The following is a 17,414-nucleotide window of genomic DNA, read 5'->3' as shown; positions in this document are numbered from 1 at the left end:
GAATAGTTCATTGACCCCGGTGTTCTTAGCTTTTTAAAAATATTTGACATTTTTATTTGACAAATTTGTATATTAGAAACATAATAAAAATATTACACTACATGAATCAATCACTTTAAAACTAACTAACATAATTACTGATCGATCACGACATTTCTGGATAAATTTACATGAAAGATTTTTTAATTTAAATGTAATTATCAAAAATGCTTTAGAAACACAAAGATTGACGCGTAAGCTTATTTGGATACGATAAATTAATTCTCTGGACTTTAAGGGTGCATACCACCAAATCCACATGTAAAGCGGTTTTAACTTTTTTCACCCAGGCTTCAGCCCTGGGTGATATTACATTCAGTTTAGACCTTGTCCTTTGAACCCAAATTGGCTATTTTGAAACGAAGTAGCCAAATGCATTTGCTTCGTCCTCATTAAAATTATTTTACAGGATAATGCAGAGTATCTAATGGATCTGCAGGCTACTAAAAAACTAACCTCACTCCCCATGACAAAATTCATAAAACTATATTCAGTAGAGCTTGACTTTACCCAGGGAATGGGTGGAATATTAACCTCATTCAAGTCCCCATGACAATTATTCCTACAGCTGTTCTGTAGCCTATGAAGTTATTTTTTGACATTATAGGGATGATGTTGCAATATGAAAGTTGACCGGTGAATGGCCATGGCCACTAATTCATGAACTTGGCTAGCTGGCTGGCTGGTCTGAGGTCACACTTCTTAAACATCTGTGATTTGAATTGCATTGTTGTTCTCATCACAGACTGAATTAGAAGGAACCATTAGAAGGAACCTATTATAATCGGACACTAAATTAATTGTAAAAATCCTCCTGCTCCCATCATGCAAGTTATTCCACTTAGACTGTTTGATATAGGCCTACTTTTATCAAAATAATTAAGTATTGATTAAGCATTTGCCAGTGAAACATTCTCACTCACAAAAATCACAGATACTCAACATGAGAATCTGTGCAATGTTTGACAGAGAAGGTCACTAAATCTGGCCGTCACAAGTTCATAATTAGTTTTGATTGATCTTCATGTACCAAATCATTTACTTTAAATTGATATCCTAGCTGTAACCTCTGAGCCAAATGTTCTATAGCATAGTAACACTACATGCATTCATATATAGGCCTATACATTTATATACAAACATATTGGCATAATGGGGACTGATGTTCTCTGACTGCAGTCAGAGGGCAACATGTAGTACCAGTATGGCTAGTAGCATACAGGTAGTTCATATACTTAGGCCTATTCAGCAATTATATAGCTCAGTTGTGGAGTACTAGTTAGTTCTTTGGTTGAATCACCACCTTCTTGACTGATCAGAAGACCTGTGTTTTATATAGGCTTACTGCATACACTGCCTACCTCTTTGCAGCTATGTGGAGCTAAGGTGGGGCAGTCCGGGGGGTTGTGCAGTCATGTGACCTCCACGGCCTGGGTATTCCCTTTTAAAGGGATTTTTATTATGCCTCACTTCGCATAAAAATTAAACACGTAAAACGCATGTATCTTAGATTAGGCCGTGTAAAATTAATATTTTGGTTCTCGTCCCTCCCTCCTCAATTTCTGGGATTTGTCAGATTTTTTTTTTTTTTAGATTTTTCCATTTTTTTAGACTTTGGAATGATTTATGAAATCTTCATACATATAAATAAGTTTATTAGAGAACAAGCATCACATCCAAGTCTTTTTGTGGTACTCTAGGGGGTTTATCCCTCAGAATCTCACATTTGAAAAAAAAAAAAAAAGGCCTCATCGTTTCCTCGAGCACTGTTGGAGAAGACCGAAAACTACTGACAATGCTAATTTTACATTGAAAAAAAAAAAAAAAAAAAACACCTCCCTCCTCATCAATTCATGAAAATCCTCTGGACGAGAACCAAAACATTAATTTTATACGGCCTTATATGAGACATGCGCATTTATCTTTCACTTCCGTAGTCCCCTCTCTTGGGCAGAACATGAAAACATAACAAATCAAGAGTAAAGATATGTCTGAATTAATATCCAAAAAGTTCCCACGTTTTACTTTGCACATTTAGGAGTTATTTAAGGTTTTTCGTGATTTTTTTTCCATTTTTGCCCAAAAATGTCAAATATTAAAATAGATGTAACTTTCAGGGGTGTGAGTGGCCACAGATAAAAAATCTGAAAAAGTCTGAAATTTGGAAAGCTTCTATACTTTTGTACAGAGGAAGTGCAGAAAAAGAGATAAAAATCAAGATCAAAAAATCTGAATTCAGGTTTTAATATGAACTCTCACACCCCGAACTTTAAAAATAAATTGAGTAGAAATGTCATTTTTATTGTAGATGTTACATGCAGGCCCGTACGCAGGATTTAATTTTTTTTGGGGGGGGTGCTGATTTAGAAAAAGTGGACCTGGGGAGGCGATTTTGTAAAAACCCTGATTGTCATATTTTGGTAGGCCTATATACTTTTGCACATTTGGGGGGGACTGCACCACCTGCACCCCCTGCGTACGGGCCTGGTTACATGTCACATGGATTTCCAACACTGGTGAATAAACATGTCACATCACAACCCTTAAATATAGGCCTATATAAAAAATGGCAAAAATCATATTTTTGTGCTATTCTGGCCATTTTTGACCTAAAAAAGTAATATTTGCATGGGAAAAATAACACTATATTTTATTAAATAAATAAATAATAAATTTCGGATTTATATAGCACCTTTTTGTGTACAAAACACCGTTTTCAGTTTTGTACGAAATCCCTGAGTTTGCGCGCGTTTTTATTTTTTTTACAAAATCATGTGTTTTGTGATTTATTGGATAAAACTAAGAGTTTTGTGCAAGCAACAAATGGATTCCAGGTTTGAAATATTTTGGACAGAAAAGTTTACAAGAGTTTTAAACTGAAACCGAGAGTTACGTCTCAGATCAAAACCCTGGGTTTCGTAACGTAAAGGATTTTGTGAGTGAAAACTCCGGTTTTGTTCACAAAACCTGGTCTTTTAGACATTATTGGACAATATAAGCTCCAATCTTTGCTGTACATATAAGTATACTTTTAAAACTTCAGCTGCACTCGCAGTAGTTTTGGTTCTATACTGCGACATTTTTGGTGAAGTTTAGACAACATAAACATAACATGTTTTGCATAGAAGGTCTCTCCCATCAAATATTCCACTACAGCTGGAATCTTCCAGATATCTGACTTCTCGTCAAAACCTAAAATAAATTAGTCTATGTCTATAGGCCTAAATCTATTTCCTTTATGTTTTAGGGAAGACCACAATAATTGTTTGGGAGCCGCAAATTGTCCAACTTCCCCAGCGTTTATTCCCCAAGATCCACAATTTGTTACCATTCTCTTTGACGAGTCGGCCACTGGAAGGAAATCTAAATCGTTAACAATAATATGGAGATCAGACGTCACCAAAAATTGTGAAAGTGTTTTATTTAAGTTACTATCGCACATGACATGAGTACCAGTTGGACTGGAATGAAGAAAATTTATCATTTTAACATAATCAAGAGAAATTCCGAATCTGGTAACCACATTATCTTTATCTTCACTGCAAAAATTGTGTCTAGCATGGAGACATGTCTTCAGTAGACATGTCTTAATTTAGTGTCTTTGTGCAAGTCACATATCATAACCATATGTCTTGTGGTTAGTCATTACTTTATGCATATGAGTCATGTCTAGTTTAGAGACATATGAAATTGCGATAAGACACGACTCGAAGCATTGGTGACTTGTTAGAAGTCACTTATTCAATAATGTGCCTTTAATTAGGACATGAAGACATGTCCCATTCTGCTCCTATAGTTAAGACATACTTTGTCTTGTAGCTAGTCATGTCTTGGATACGGACATAGCTCCGACAGAGTCCTGTCTTTCCATAAGCCATGTCTACATGCAAGACATGACTTGCATAAGGACATGGCTAAAAAGTGGCTTCAAAGTCGCGTTTTAAAATAGTGTCCTCAGGTAAGACACAATTTTTGCAGTGATTTGTTAAGATTTTGTTGATTTTGTCTAACGATCCAAATCTGTGATACTCAGTGTCTAAGGCCGGAATTAATGGACAAAACCCAAGAAATTGGGTCACAAAAGGACTTGGTTGAAACTGTTGCATATTGTTTGCCAGCGACGAAAAGAGTCTATGAATTCCAATCCATATGCTGCAAACGCAATAGGCTTACGTTGTATTCCTTCCATCTGGCAAGATAAACCTGGTCACAAAATGAAGAACAATGTTATTTTCAATTAAAACATAATGAAATACATACGTGGGACGCTGCAAAAATTAACGAAGAACGAAGAACGCCTGTTTTTTTGCATTTGTGAAAGTCTTCGTTCTTTGTTTTAGCAGGGGGCAAATCCCAAATATTTTTCTTGCCCCCCCCCCCCCCACTTTTGAGGGGAAAACCCAAATCACGTAAATTTCCACTTTTTGTGGCAATTTTGCGCAAAATTTCCCATTTTGCCACCCCCCTGAAATTCACTTTGCCCCCCCAATTCCCCCGAAAAAAATCCCTGGCGCCGCCACTGGAAATTAGAAGTGGATTTGTGAACTTATCCACTACTAGTTGGATGCCCGCCGCTCTATGCGCGGTCTCCCAAAGCGGAAAACCTGGTTTCTTGATCGAAAATCCCGTTGAGATTATTGACTCAATCTTGGATTATCCTCCACGATTCCTGGTTTCTTAATCCTTGATTGATCAAGTTTCACCCCTCGATCAATACAAAAATACGTCAACCGAGAATTTTAAAATGTTGAGTCACCAGGTCCACGGTTGTTTGTTGGAATTTTCAAGATAAGTTGAACAATGATGACACTATTTATCTTAAATCTTGTTTACATCTTTACAAGGGGTAGACAATAAGCCCAATCGGCATTGGAAGTTTGCAATGCATTGTAGGACAGTTTTTGCAGTTTTAGGACACTTTGTCCTTTGACCTTTCAGAAAATTCAGAAATATTGGGTTTTTGTACGTTCAAAATATAATTAAAAATGTTTTACAATATTTAAAACAAATAAAAAAATATTAATGTTTTATAAATTAATTATTTGGTATTTTTAATGATCAAAATTGTGACAATAATAAGAAAATTATTAATAATTACGTAAATTTTCCCGATATGTCAGAGGTCAAAGTGTCCCAAAACTGCTCTCAAAAACCGGAAGTTAGAATGGCGATTGGGCTTATTGTATTAAAACATCACAATGAGACTAACAAAATGGCAAGGGAATTGTCAGAAACCCATCCGTTCCATCCTTCAAATTAATGTTAATTAATTAATTCCATCCTTTAAATAACTAAATTTTAATTAATTAATTAATTAATTAATTAATTAATTAATTAATTTATTTATTTATTTATTTATTTATTTATTTATTTATTTATTTATTTATTTATTTATTTATTTATTTATTTATTTATTTATTTATTTATCTATTTATTTATTTATTATTTATTCATTTATTTATTTATTTATTTATTTATTTAAATTTAAACATATGTAAATAGCGCCCTCAATTTGAGCACAAATGTACAGTTTTTTGAAAAAAAATTACCACAAAAAAGCCGAAAAGAGTGAATAATTAGAAACGAAACGAAAATCTATGTTTAAAATCGCTAAAAAAAATTATGTGTATATTAGTGTGATAGTTGTTGGTACTGTGCAAGTCTAGAATTGAACATTTTATGTTTTGTTAGAAAACATAATAAATGTTCACTTCAAACAACCGTGGGTTATTTGATTGCACAAGACTATGGTTTTTTTCTCAAACAATATGGCAATAAAAGACAAATTATTATGAGACAATCTCAATTTTACTTTGACTCCCTCAAAATATGCTTGAAAAATAATTATAAGAAGCATCAACTTACTTTCTTGAAGCTTCCCGAACCGATTTTTAAAAATAATTGATGCGACGTTGTATTGAATATCCTTACAGGTAGACAAACGCCATCATTATTGACTTGAAAATATCCCTTTCTACAATGTCTGTCAGTATTATTGAATTGGTATGTAGTCCCATGCTCCTAAAGAGGACAAATGTGAAGATTGTAAAATAATATCTAAAGTATCAAAAGTTGAATCGGACAACATAAAGCGCAGTGATTTATAATGCGCTACGTACAGGTACAATGCCTAGACTTTGATCCACAAGCCTCAGCACACTTTACAGGTTTTCGCTGACCACTACGGCCCCACATCATTCCATAAACCATTAGCAACAAATCAGGGACTTCAAGAGCTGCTTCATAGCGCACGCATTCCACAAATAACCTTCGTAACCAGGATCAACTCCCCGAGTTTCGTACGGGTTACAACGAGACAATTAGCAGTAAGTTCCTTATCCAATGGAGTTTCAAACTAACTCAATTTCCCCACAAGAGCGTAGGCACCACGCGGGTTCGAACCCGCAACCTCTCACACCATAGTCGAACGCCTTATCGATTGAGCTAACTTGACATACACACCCACACACCTTTAAAACACCCCACTCACATCCCATCCACACCAGTTAACAGGGAGTAAAACAATTAGAAGAAGAATACAAACATGACAAAAATCAAGATGAATGATACAGACACTACACCAAAAAAGAGAATGTGAATGTAAGAATCATCTACATACCGTCGAAGCCAGAATATTCTTGCTTACCTGAATCCCTGCGGAAAGTATCTCCCTCATCCGTGGTACATGATTATCCGAAGGTGCTCGTATTCGAAATATGAATAAGACATAGCAGTGGATGCTAGTATCAAGATGAAATAGAACGTGTATTTGATGGCCATCTGTTGGGTAAAAACAATTAAATGAAATTACAGTGGAATGTCAAGTGTCATAACTGATGGAACTGAGGGATACCAAACTGATGGACACCAATTATTTTGATACAGCTTGTAAGGGACGCACCATTAGATATTATCGGGGGGCTAGGGAGTTTGGGTCAGGCAGAAATTTTTTTTTTTGGCCGCCAAAGGCGGCAAATTTTTTTTTTTCTGCTGGCTTTAGAGACAAAATTTTTTTTTTCGCCGCCTTTGGCGGCGAAGTTGTATTTTTCCAATTTTAATGTATACCTTTATACAGAGCTGGGTAGGGGAAAATTTTTTTTTTTGCTCATCAATGAGGCAAAAATTTTTTTTTTACTCATCAGTGAGGCAAAATTTTTTTTTTTACTCATCAGTGAGGCAAAACTTTTTTTTCAAAAACTCCCTAGCCCCCCGATAATATCTAATGGTGCGTCCCTAATGTACTAAATGTACAGAATAGCCCATGGCTGGATGCTCGTGGTCCGGAATGGGCATGATTTGCCCTGAAAATCATCCGTTCTATAGCTTCAAATTAAGGGTACAGACTATAGGAATAAAGACCAATCGAACATATTCTTGTTTATGCCATAATATTGTAGTCTTTCAACCCTTTCATAACTTCAGCTGTGTAACTTACGAAAATTCCCGCTAAAAAGTGGTTCTTTTAATTTTTGAAAATCTGGATTTTCGTACTGATCATACTATAATGATCACCAGACAATAATGTTCTAATCACACTATAGACTGTGTTGACATGAGACGTCAATTGCCAGGCAATTTCGGTCATATGCCCACGGATATGTTATGTTCAGTACGGTGTACCATGAGGAACATGCTAACTTAAAATAATTTTTGCAAACTTTGATAATTTTTTACAAACTCAAATGATTTTTTACAAACTCAAATAAATATTACAAACTATTTTTTTGGCAACCTTTAATATAATGTATTGTGCATGTAGAGGCCCATTTATTGTCGGATTTCTGTATTTAGATCACGCAGGGGACGCACCATTAGATTCTCAGGGGTGCATGGGAGTTTGGGTCAGGCAGAATTTTTTTTTTTTTGGCGGCGAATTTTGTATTTTTTATCGCCTCCAAAGGGAGGATTTATTTTCCATCTCACTAGTGAGCGAAGTTGTTTTTTCGTCTCACTAGTGGGCGAAGTTTTTTTCTTCAAAAACTCCCATGCCCCTGGAAATCAAATGGTGCGCCTCTTAACAACAATTGAGCGCTATTAATACACATTAATGTTTTTAAGCAAATAAAATTCCAAAATATGGTACGTGTTCTGTCTTTGCTTGCCACGTGGTAAGCCTATGTTGAGGTTGCGATTATATGAACAAAAAAATTCAAGATGGATACCAACAAGTCGTGTGGCCGAGCGGTCTAAGACCCTTCTTTTAAAAAAAAAAAATCATATTATCGCATCGCGCATAGACTCAATCTCGATAGCCTGAGTCTCGCTGGGAGTCTTGCTCTCTCGTGAAAGTCGAAAGTTTGCAAAATATATTTCAAGTTTGTAAAAAATTATTTGAGTTTGTAGAAAGTTATTTGAGATTGTAAACAAATTATTAGAGTTTGTAAAAAAACTATTTGAGTTGTAGAAAATCATTTCAGTTTGTAAAAAAATATTTGAGTTTGTGAATAATTATTTTAAGTTTGCATGTCCCTCATGGTACACCGTAGTTCAGGGACCGTGCTTTTAAAAAACCCGCCAGATCGCAATCAGGCCATTGACCTGTGTAGTGGTCATACGTTGCTCGCTCAACCATAACAGCATGACTGTCCCTAATAGCTACTCATTAATAATGCGTTGCATCAGGTCATGGACTCTATTCAATAATTTTAATCATTTCTTTGAGGTCAGAAAGATGAAAGGGAGACCTTGAAAAACAGATGCGTGGTTCTAGATAATATTTTATCATCCAAGCTGGTTATCTACGATATTTCTAGGAGGCGACACTTATTAATTCATAACGCTCACATCTTTCTTCATCCAATGGACTTTGGAGAACTGCTGAGATAATAAGTGGCATACTGCAGTTACTGTCCGTTTTCCTATACACAATACACAGTGCTCTTTCCCATTGACGCGTGACCTTTACAAATAGCCCTACGTTAACAGTATGGGGATATGACTAGTTAACGTCGCTGTGTGAAAAATAACCGGCCAATATTAAAAGTACTCTTCTAAAGTTCTAGAAAATATAGTTTTTTAACATGTCCTAAATTTTTAGCTAATTTAGATGTTTGGAAATATTCGTACTTTGGTGTTTTAGTTAATGTTATAGGTAATAGTACATTGCCTAGTTAACGTCGCTGTGTGAAAAATAACCGGCCAATATTAAAAGTACTCTTCTAAAATTCTAGACAATATAGTTTTGTAACATGTCCTAAATTTTTAGCAAATTTAGATGTTTGGAAATACTCGTACTTTGGTGTTTTAGGAAGGATATGTAAACGACAGATAACACCAAAAATATGAAGAAATTATTTCTAAACCGTGTTAAGTCAAAAATCATTATGTTGCTCATTTTCAAGAATGCTGGTTTACAAAAAGCACGACATTGTCTGATTTCGTGAACAAAGCCACACATAACATTGTTTCCTTTCGTTTCCTTTATAATCGGTTACCCAACTGAAGCTATGAATACCATCTTTATTGCGATATCGCACATGAAAACAGTCACTTGTGCACAACCAGAGAAGATCCGATTTAATCAGTTGAGCTGTTTCAATGAGTGTTATCTTGGTTTAATAGCTTTTAATGGGGTTAAGTCCTGCAAAGGTCGAGATGAATTCTACTGTAGACATGACTGCATCATGGATGTTACAATCTAATATACAATCGGCATAGTTGATGATATCTGATTCTGATAATTCACTAGTAGCAGCAAAATTACAGCGCTTTGTATCCTCTGGTGCGCTATATAAATCTTATATGGATTAATGTTATTTATTTATTTTATAAATATTTCTTTTAAACACAATCTAATGTGATGCTCACTACATGTAGAAGGCCTGGTCTGCAAACGTTCATTTCATAAATCTAGTAAGATAAAGCTTCATGTTTAGTGTAATCAAATGAAATACCAAAGCTGGATATTATACAATCGTGATGCATTCCTTCTTGTTATGGACGACAAGTATTAACTTTGATATTATTATGGCAATATCCATTCCCTTCTCAATTGATTATGCTTTCTTTTCGAAAAATAAACCATGAGGCCTAGAGGCCATGATATAAACCTATATTCGGTATGCGGAAACCTTCCACGGTTAGGGCGGCGCTTGCACTCGCATATTCGCTAAACTGCCGCCTCCTTGATTTGCCAACCTTTATCGAGGGGCGAGTTTGAGGTTTTATAGTCATACATGTAGGCCTACCATTTTTCACCCTAATGGCCCCAGACAAACAAGTGGTATATCTATGCTTATGGCAGTCAACGTCAGCGCGTTGAAGCAGCTGTTTCGCTCGCGCATCTATGTGGCGTCGTAAGCGTGTGCATGTGTACACCAGCGCGCTGCAGCGCTTTGACCGAACGCTAGTAATTATTTGGCTGTGCCCAATTAAATGCTCACTGTACTGACATCACTACCACATCAGGATGAAAAATCGCATATCGCAAACCAGCCAAATTTGTCATAGGTTTGAATGCTAGTAGGAAAACCGTGAATATAGGGTCTCAAACTCTGAAACATCTGAGCAGAAACGTGTCCTTTTACTGGTTTAAAGTGAGTCTGTAGCTGTCGCCATCTTTGGAATATAATACAACATTCTCTGGCCAAACATCGGGTTAAATGTAAGTAAATAGTTAAAATCGTCTAAATTCAATAATATCAAACAGCCACGGACATTAAGTCAAGGCTACATGAGAAGTTTGGTGTAGGTCACGCATTTCCTTGGTATATAAAACAGCCAAAAGGATGTCCAAAATTCCCTCTTTTTATCACAACGCGATTTATTACGAAACAGCATTTTCATAGGGCCTACGCTGGTTCTGTCAATTCTAGTTTAAAATCTGTTCGTCACATGCAGTCTGATTTGGTATCTATGTTATCATCAAAGTCTTGGGAACTAATGTGGACAGCTGTTTTGTTTAAAAACGGATACTGTTTAAAATATCAGTATTTACGCGAGCGACATTTTGAGTGTGTAAAATGCATTGAAAATTGTCGGCTAAAGAGTGCATAAATTAAAATCGCGAACAGTAATAGCAACAATAACTATCTACATTCCAAGCGGAAACGCTTTCCATAAGCATACCCCACTTTTTTTCAGCAATCGCTGAAACCTAAATATGCAATTCCAGGCGATTTGTAAACAAGAAATGTCTTTAAAAAAGACGGCGCAGTGAATGAAGAAAAAATGTTGGATTTCACATTCACTGAGAGGACCTTTGGCTTAAAAATGAGCTTTTAGAAACAACACTGTAAAAAGGAGAATGATGTTTGTTTCCTTTATTTTATTTTGTCTTAAAAACCCACAATGAGGGCACAAATTAATTTATATGCTGAGTACTTAGTTCATTTCTTGGTATACTTAATAACATATGATGACATTTACTTAAAATGAAGAACATAATTATTCTCAAGTTTGTACTTAACATAAATGAGTTAAAAAGTTGTATGCATTTGAGCCTTTAATGTCATCACGCCATGCCGGTTCTGATTATCACGGGCGTCCTGAACCATTGTCTTTTCGCCATGTGTAATTTAAGTATGTTGTAGTGTAAGACCTTTTTATATCTTTTAAACATTAATTCATTTTGTATATATTGTTGTAGTGTACTTAAGATATTTTACTGTTCAGCGCATTGGGATATGTTCTTGTATGTAATGCGCTTTATAAAAGTGTTTTATTATTATTATTATTATTAATAAGGCCTAGGAATGATTATAAACATAATACTGTGGTATGGGGTAATAGCAATTCCTCATTGATAGCATGGATAGTGTCTAAGTCTGATGATGACGAGTCTTCAGGTTCATATTGTGGTTTGGATATACCATTGACTGACATCGGGTATGGCCATTGTTTTCAATTTTGCGATGAATAGTTATATCATTTTATGAACCAATTACAGGTAGGCCTATTTCTGGAAAGCATTAAGAACAGAGATTAAACTGACCAAAATTCGAAATCAATATTCAGGGTGTACTAGACGATATACAGTGTGTAAAAATGAACTTTTAAGGAATATGTGGTATATTTTTCTTTTCAGGAATATTTTCTCAATCTGAGGACCACAAAATCAAACAGAGCTTGAATTGAAAAAGCCAACCAGAAATATACTTTATTTTGGGTGCGATGTTTGCTTCTATGTATACAGGGTGATCAAAATTTACTTCATTAACAGACCTAATTATTTATTCAAAAGGTTTAATTAGTGCTAATTAGCTGCTTAAACTGCTTTCAGTCATAAATACTCATTCCAAACCAGAGAATACAATATCTCTTTGTCACTTTTAGACTACACTTGCAATTCTGATAATTGACTGTTTTACATAGACCCCTATGAGGGGTGTAAGTATTCATTTTGAAAATATCATTATCATTTCATTTGTTCAAGAAAAATGTCACGCCGTCAGTCTTTTGGGAGTCTCAACTTATAACCGCATGGTCCTTTACACTGCGCCATTAGGCCTATCAATTTAATACCCAGACCGAATAGGCTATTTAGTAATAAATAAAGCAACTTGAAACAAAATGATGGAGAAATTATCACTTTCGTAAAAACAAAATAGTATGGTCCACAACAAAGAAGTCCTAAACAAACTGTAGGCCGAAACAACGGCCGAAAATTGCATAAAATAGCTGACATGTACCGCAATATCAAAACTGCATTTGGTACATTTTACAGGTTCACTTTACCATGCTTACAGCACGGTGTGTCAATTGCGGGAAAATCCGTCAAGGTGTCCCGAAGAATAATCATTTACAGTTGAGTCACGGTCACCGGCCATCTCGTTTGCATATCCATATTAAACTACAGCGCCTCTAATGACGTGCATGCACTGTTACTGTGCGACTGAACAACCTTTGTTTATTACTTTAGACAGATCAGCACGCTGTGATTGGAATTACTATGTAAATAAGTAAGTTGTTGTTGTAATGGTAACACACCATACTTTGGTAACACGAAACTTCACCCATCCCATCCACATGTAATGACACGTGATACAGTTTTTGAAAGCTAACTCCCCAGGCTAAATCCATATTCCTCCGCCGGCAAAAATATAGCCCATGATAAAATTAATCATAGTTATAATTATTTTCTTCAAATGTGGTTGTCGGGTTCAGTATACCACAATTAATACAACAATAAAACAATTCCCACCAGATAATTACTTGATATGTAGGCCTATACTTTCTCAATCTAAACCTGAGGTATAATATGGTTTCAGATCTAAACCAAAATCAGTACCACTGACGTCATCTCTGTCTACCAACCAAGTTATCAAAATTTGTCTATGGCATATGCAAGGTATTCTACCGGTACGGGGCAATACACTAGGATAAATTATTACTTGTGCTGTGATAGTTGCCATCTGCGACGTGATTGGAAATTATGCACATTTACAAAAACATAGGCCTACGTTTAACTGCTAAAATACATCACGCATTTTGACTATAAACTCATCTATACCATTTTACTAGAAATGTACTATCTCCAAGGACGCTACGACCAACTCAACGAACTCATGCATATGCAAACGAGCCCAATCCCTATGCTAAATCAGGGGTGTGAGAGTAGAAATTGACAGGACGCATGCTCAGCTAATGCTTGTAGCTAATATTCCTCATGCAAGGAGCCCAGGTTGAGTGTGTTGTTGAAAATCATTGCATTAAAAAACACTTCTTTCAATGAAATCACATATAAAATCAATGGATACACAACCAAAATTCTACAAAAGTCAATCTTTATATTAATAAAGCTATCGATGTGTACGAAAAACTTCAGTGGTACAAAATGCCTTTCACATTCGAAAATTTCAGTATAGTAACACCCAGCCAATTCAGAATTAATGCAGCACTGCTGCAAAAATAGCGTCAGCATATTTTACTATGAATTTGGGACACCGAAACAAATGCTTGCATTGGTGCCAGACCTATTATAATGATACGATAATTAGGCCCCCAATAATGGCTTTCATTTTAACCGTTATTTATTAAACTGAGATTTTTACTTTTTGAGAAATTAATGAATTTATCGAAAAACTTTTCGGAGAACGCTACTTTAATGAACCCAAGGTATCAAATAAATAAATAAATAAATAAATAAATAAATAAATAAATAAATAAATAAATAAATAAATAAATAAATAAATAAATAAATAAATAAATAAATAAATAAATAAATAAATAAATAAATAAATAAATAAATAAATTAATTAATTAATTAATAAATTTATTAATTAATTAATTTATTAATGAATTAATGAATGAATTAATTAATTAATTAATTAATTAATTAATTAATTAATTTATTTATTTATTTATTTAATTAATTAATTAATTAATTAATTAATTAATTAATTAATTAATTAATTAATTAATTCATTCATTCATTCATTCATTCATTCATTCATTCATTCATTCATTCATTCATTAAACAATCCAGCAAGCAGATCACAGACCTGATACGCCTGGGTATTTTTAATTGTTTAAAAAAGTGAGAAAGACTGAACCACGTAAATGGTATCAACAAATCAAGTGTATGCTTAATTCCAGCAATTCTGATCTTGACATGCACATCCCAGGAATGAATAGGGGTAATAACAAGGCAATGGCTCAATTAGTTTGTTAATCCGTTGGATCATTCCGAGCTTCCAATCGTTTTGCTTGGTGTGAAACCAACCCGTTTGCTTATCCATGAGATGGAATTCCTTCCAAATCATAAATGGTATCAATAAATCAAGTGTATGCTTAATTCCAGCAATTCTGATCTTTACATGCGCATCCCAGGAGTAGATAGGGATAATTACAATGCAATGGCTATTTTAATAAGTTTGTTAATCAGTTGGATCATTCCGAGCTTCCAATCGTTTTGCTTTGGTGTGAAACCCACCCGTGTGTTTATCCATGAGGTGTGTATAGAGCGCTTTTCACAAATCAAGTGTCCCGGATGGAATTCCTTCCAAAATCATAAATGAAAGTGTGCCAACAAACGCCACAATATCACTAAAATTACAATTTATTGGCCGTCTCTGTTACCTCATCATTCAGTCCCAGTGCCTACAAGCATAAACTTATATTAAATTAAATTTGGATTTATAAAGCGCCTTTCTCCAGATCTTAGAGGACTCAAAGCGCTGTAATTTCGCTGCAATGGTGAATCATCACAATCAGATCGCATCAACTAGGTTGCTGCCGAACGGCGCACACCTATCCGCATTTAGATTGTAACATCCACCAATTATCTGTGCAGCTCCCCAAATTCCATTGGGTGAAGGAAGTTTTTGATAACCAAACAACTAATCACCGATTTTTGCGATACAGGAGGAAACCGGAGATCCCGGAGAAAACCTGCGAGAGCGAGCATGGAATCTGGATAAACCAAGTGCACATGAGTCCTTGGGCCGCGCCGGGGCTTGAACCCGGGACCTCAGTATATACCTGTCTCGTTATGACTACAAACATTCACAAAATGTCCCTGGTTACGTTTGACAAGTTCCTTAGCGTGAATTGTTTTATAATCGTAATGCCTTGATTATTGTTCAAAGTCATGAAGCAAATATTATACCGTTATACACCTATCCGACTTCGCCATTACTGCGGTGTCCCCGATGTAAAACTGCGGTGTCCTGAGGTCGGGGTTCCATCCATTATTTATTGTGTGCTATACAGAATTGTACCCGGGAATTGTACACAACAGTGATATTCAATACACAATCATGAGTATTGAATTACGAATTAAATCTCCCGCTCTGGTACATCTGTGTTGCCGTCAATAGAGGGCCAAATACAGTAAACGCTTCTCGGATTGGTGTATACGCGAGAAATGCATACCACATGACATATTAAATATTTAATTGTTTTTGAAAAAAAAGTGAACAAAATATCATAAAAACGATAACAAATGTGAAACATTTGTTGCTAATGTATCTAGCAAAATGTTAATTCAGTACCAGTCGCTAGGCCCACGCTTGAAAAGCGATATTAAAATAAAGCAGCCGATTATAATCATGACTTAATTAATATTTCGCTTCCAATTAAGGGAAGGGGTATGAACGTTTGGACAGTATTTATTGTGGGACATTAGAGCACATCAGACATATCGAATTACATTCTGAATACGAAGAATGGCCTTCTGATATCAAATAATTTTGATTTTTTGAAATTCGCAATGTAATACACATTTTATGGCAAATCATTAAAATTGATATTTTGATATTTAACAGTACTCGAAACATGCAACACCTTCCCGGACCACATTCACAGCGCAACAGATTTCTTTGGCTGGGTTCCAATTATTCGCCTGTACATGAACATCCCGGGAGCTATTCCTCTAAACACATGTCATCAACCAAGCAGTTGTCCAACTGACACAACAGTAAAATGCACTGACACGGAACAGCTTCCGGGATCACATTCACATGCGAATAATTGAAAGAAATCTGTTGCGCTGTGAATGTGGTCCAGGAAGGTGTTGCATGTCAGTGCATTTTACTGTTGTGTCAGTTGGACAACTGTTTGGTTATTGACCAGTGTTTAGAGTCGAGTATTGAAGTAATCCTGTGTGCAATTTTCTTTTTGAGGCCAGTTTAGTATAATTTGTGTTAAGTAAAAAAAAGATTAAAAGTAAAAGTAAATACCACATACATATGTTACAGCCTCTATTATGAAAAACGTTTTTGACTCTCCTTATTCCTAAACGTCAAAATCCAAATGCCAAGGGGGGTTCTCGTAACGATAATAGCCTATAGACGAATCCAATTTCACGCATTTCTACACCTCAATGACAGCCATAACTGGGTCCCCCTTCGGTCTATCCCACCTAAAATGTGAAATGATGTGGCCTTGGCGGGGTTATTAAAGCAATATTATAACATTTTCAAACAAAATAGATTAGCATTTCTTTACCATAAAATGTTAGCTTTTACTGTCAGATATATCCCTTTTTTTTTTTTATCCTAACAACTACGGCAAAGCAAAGAAAATTGGAATTTACTACCAGCGCACATGTCGCCAATACGTACCACTCCTTCGGTCATGTTGTGGTACGACCCTTTGTTTTGTATATCACCGTCGCGCACGCCGTGACGTACTGTGTGTTATGAACATCGTGTATGCGTTCGAGTAATAATTCCATCGTAATAATAAAGCACCGGTTCCAGCGTTTTATTCAAAATCTCGGATTTTGACAAAACTACAGCACTTAGAGTCTTGATTTTTTTTTGGTATTTTGGTTTAATAAAGTACAATTTAATCGTGTAAAAAAGGAATTTTAAAAATTCAGTGAGGGCGTCTTCCTCAGCAAATGTTATAATATGGCTTTAAACTGCATTCCATCACCCGTGTTACACGTAGACAAAAGAATTATGAAAGTTTACAACACAATACAATTCAAC

This window comes from Amphiura filiformis, chromosome 12, assembly GCF_039555335.1.
Source record: "Amphiura filiformis chromosome 12, Afil_fr2py, whole genome shotgun sequence".
Taxonomy (NCBI): domain Eukaryota; kingdom Metazoa; phylum Echinodermata; class Ophiuroidea; order Amphilepidida; family Amphiuridae; genus Amphiura; species Amphiura filiformis.
Note: the sequence above shows the minus strand (reverse complement) of the source record.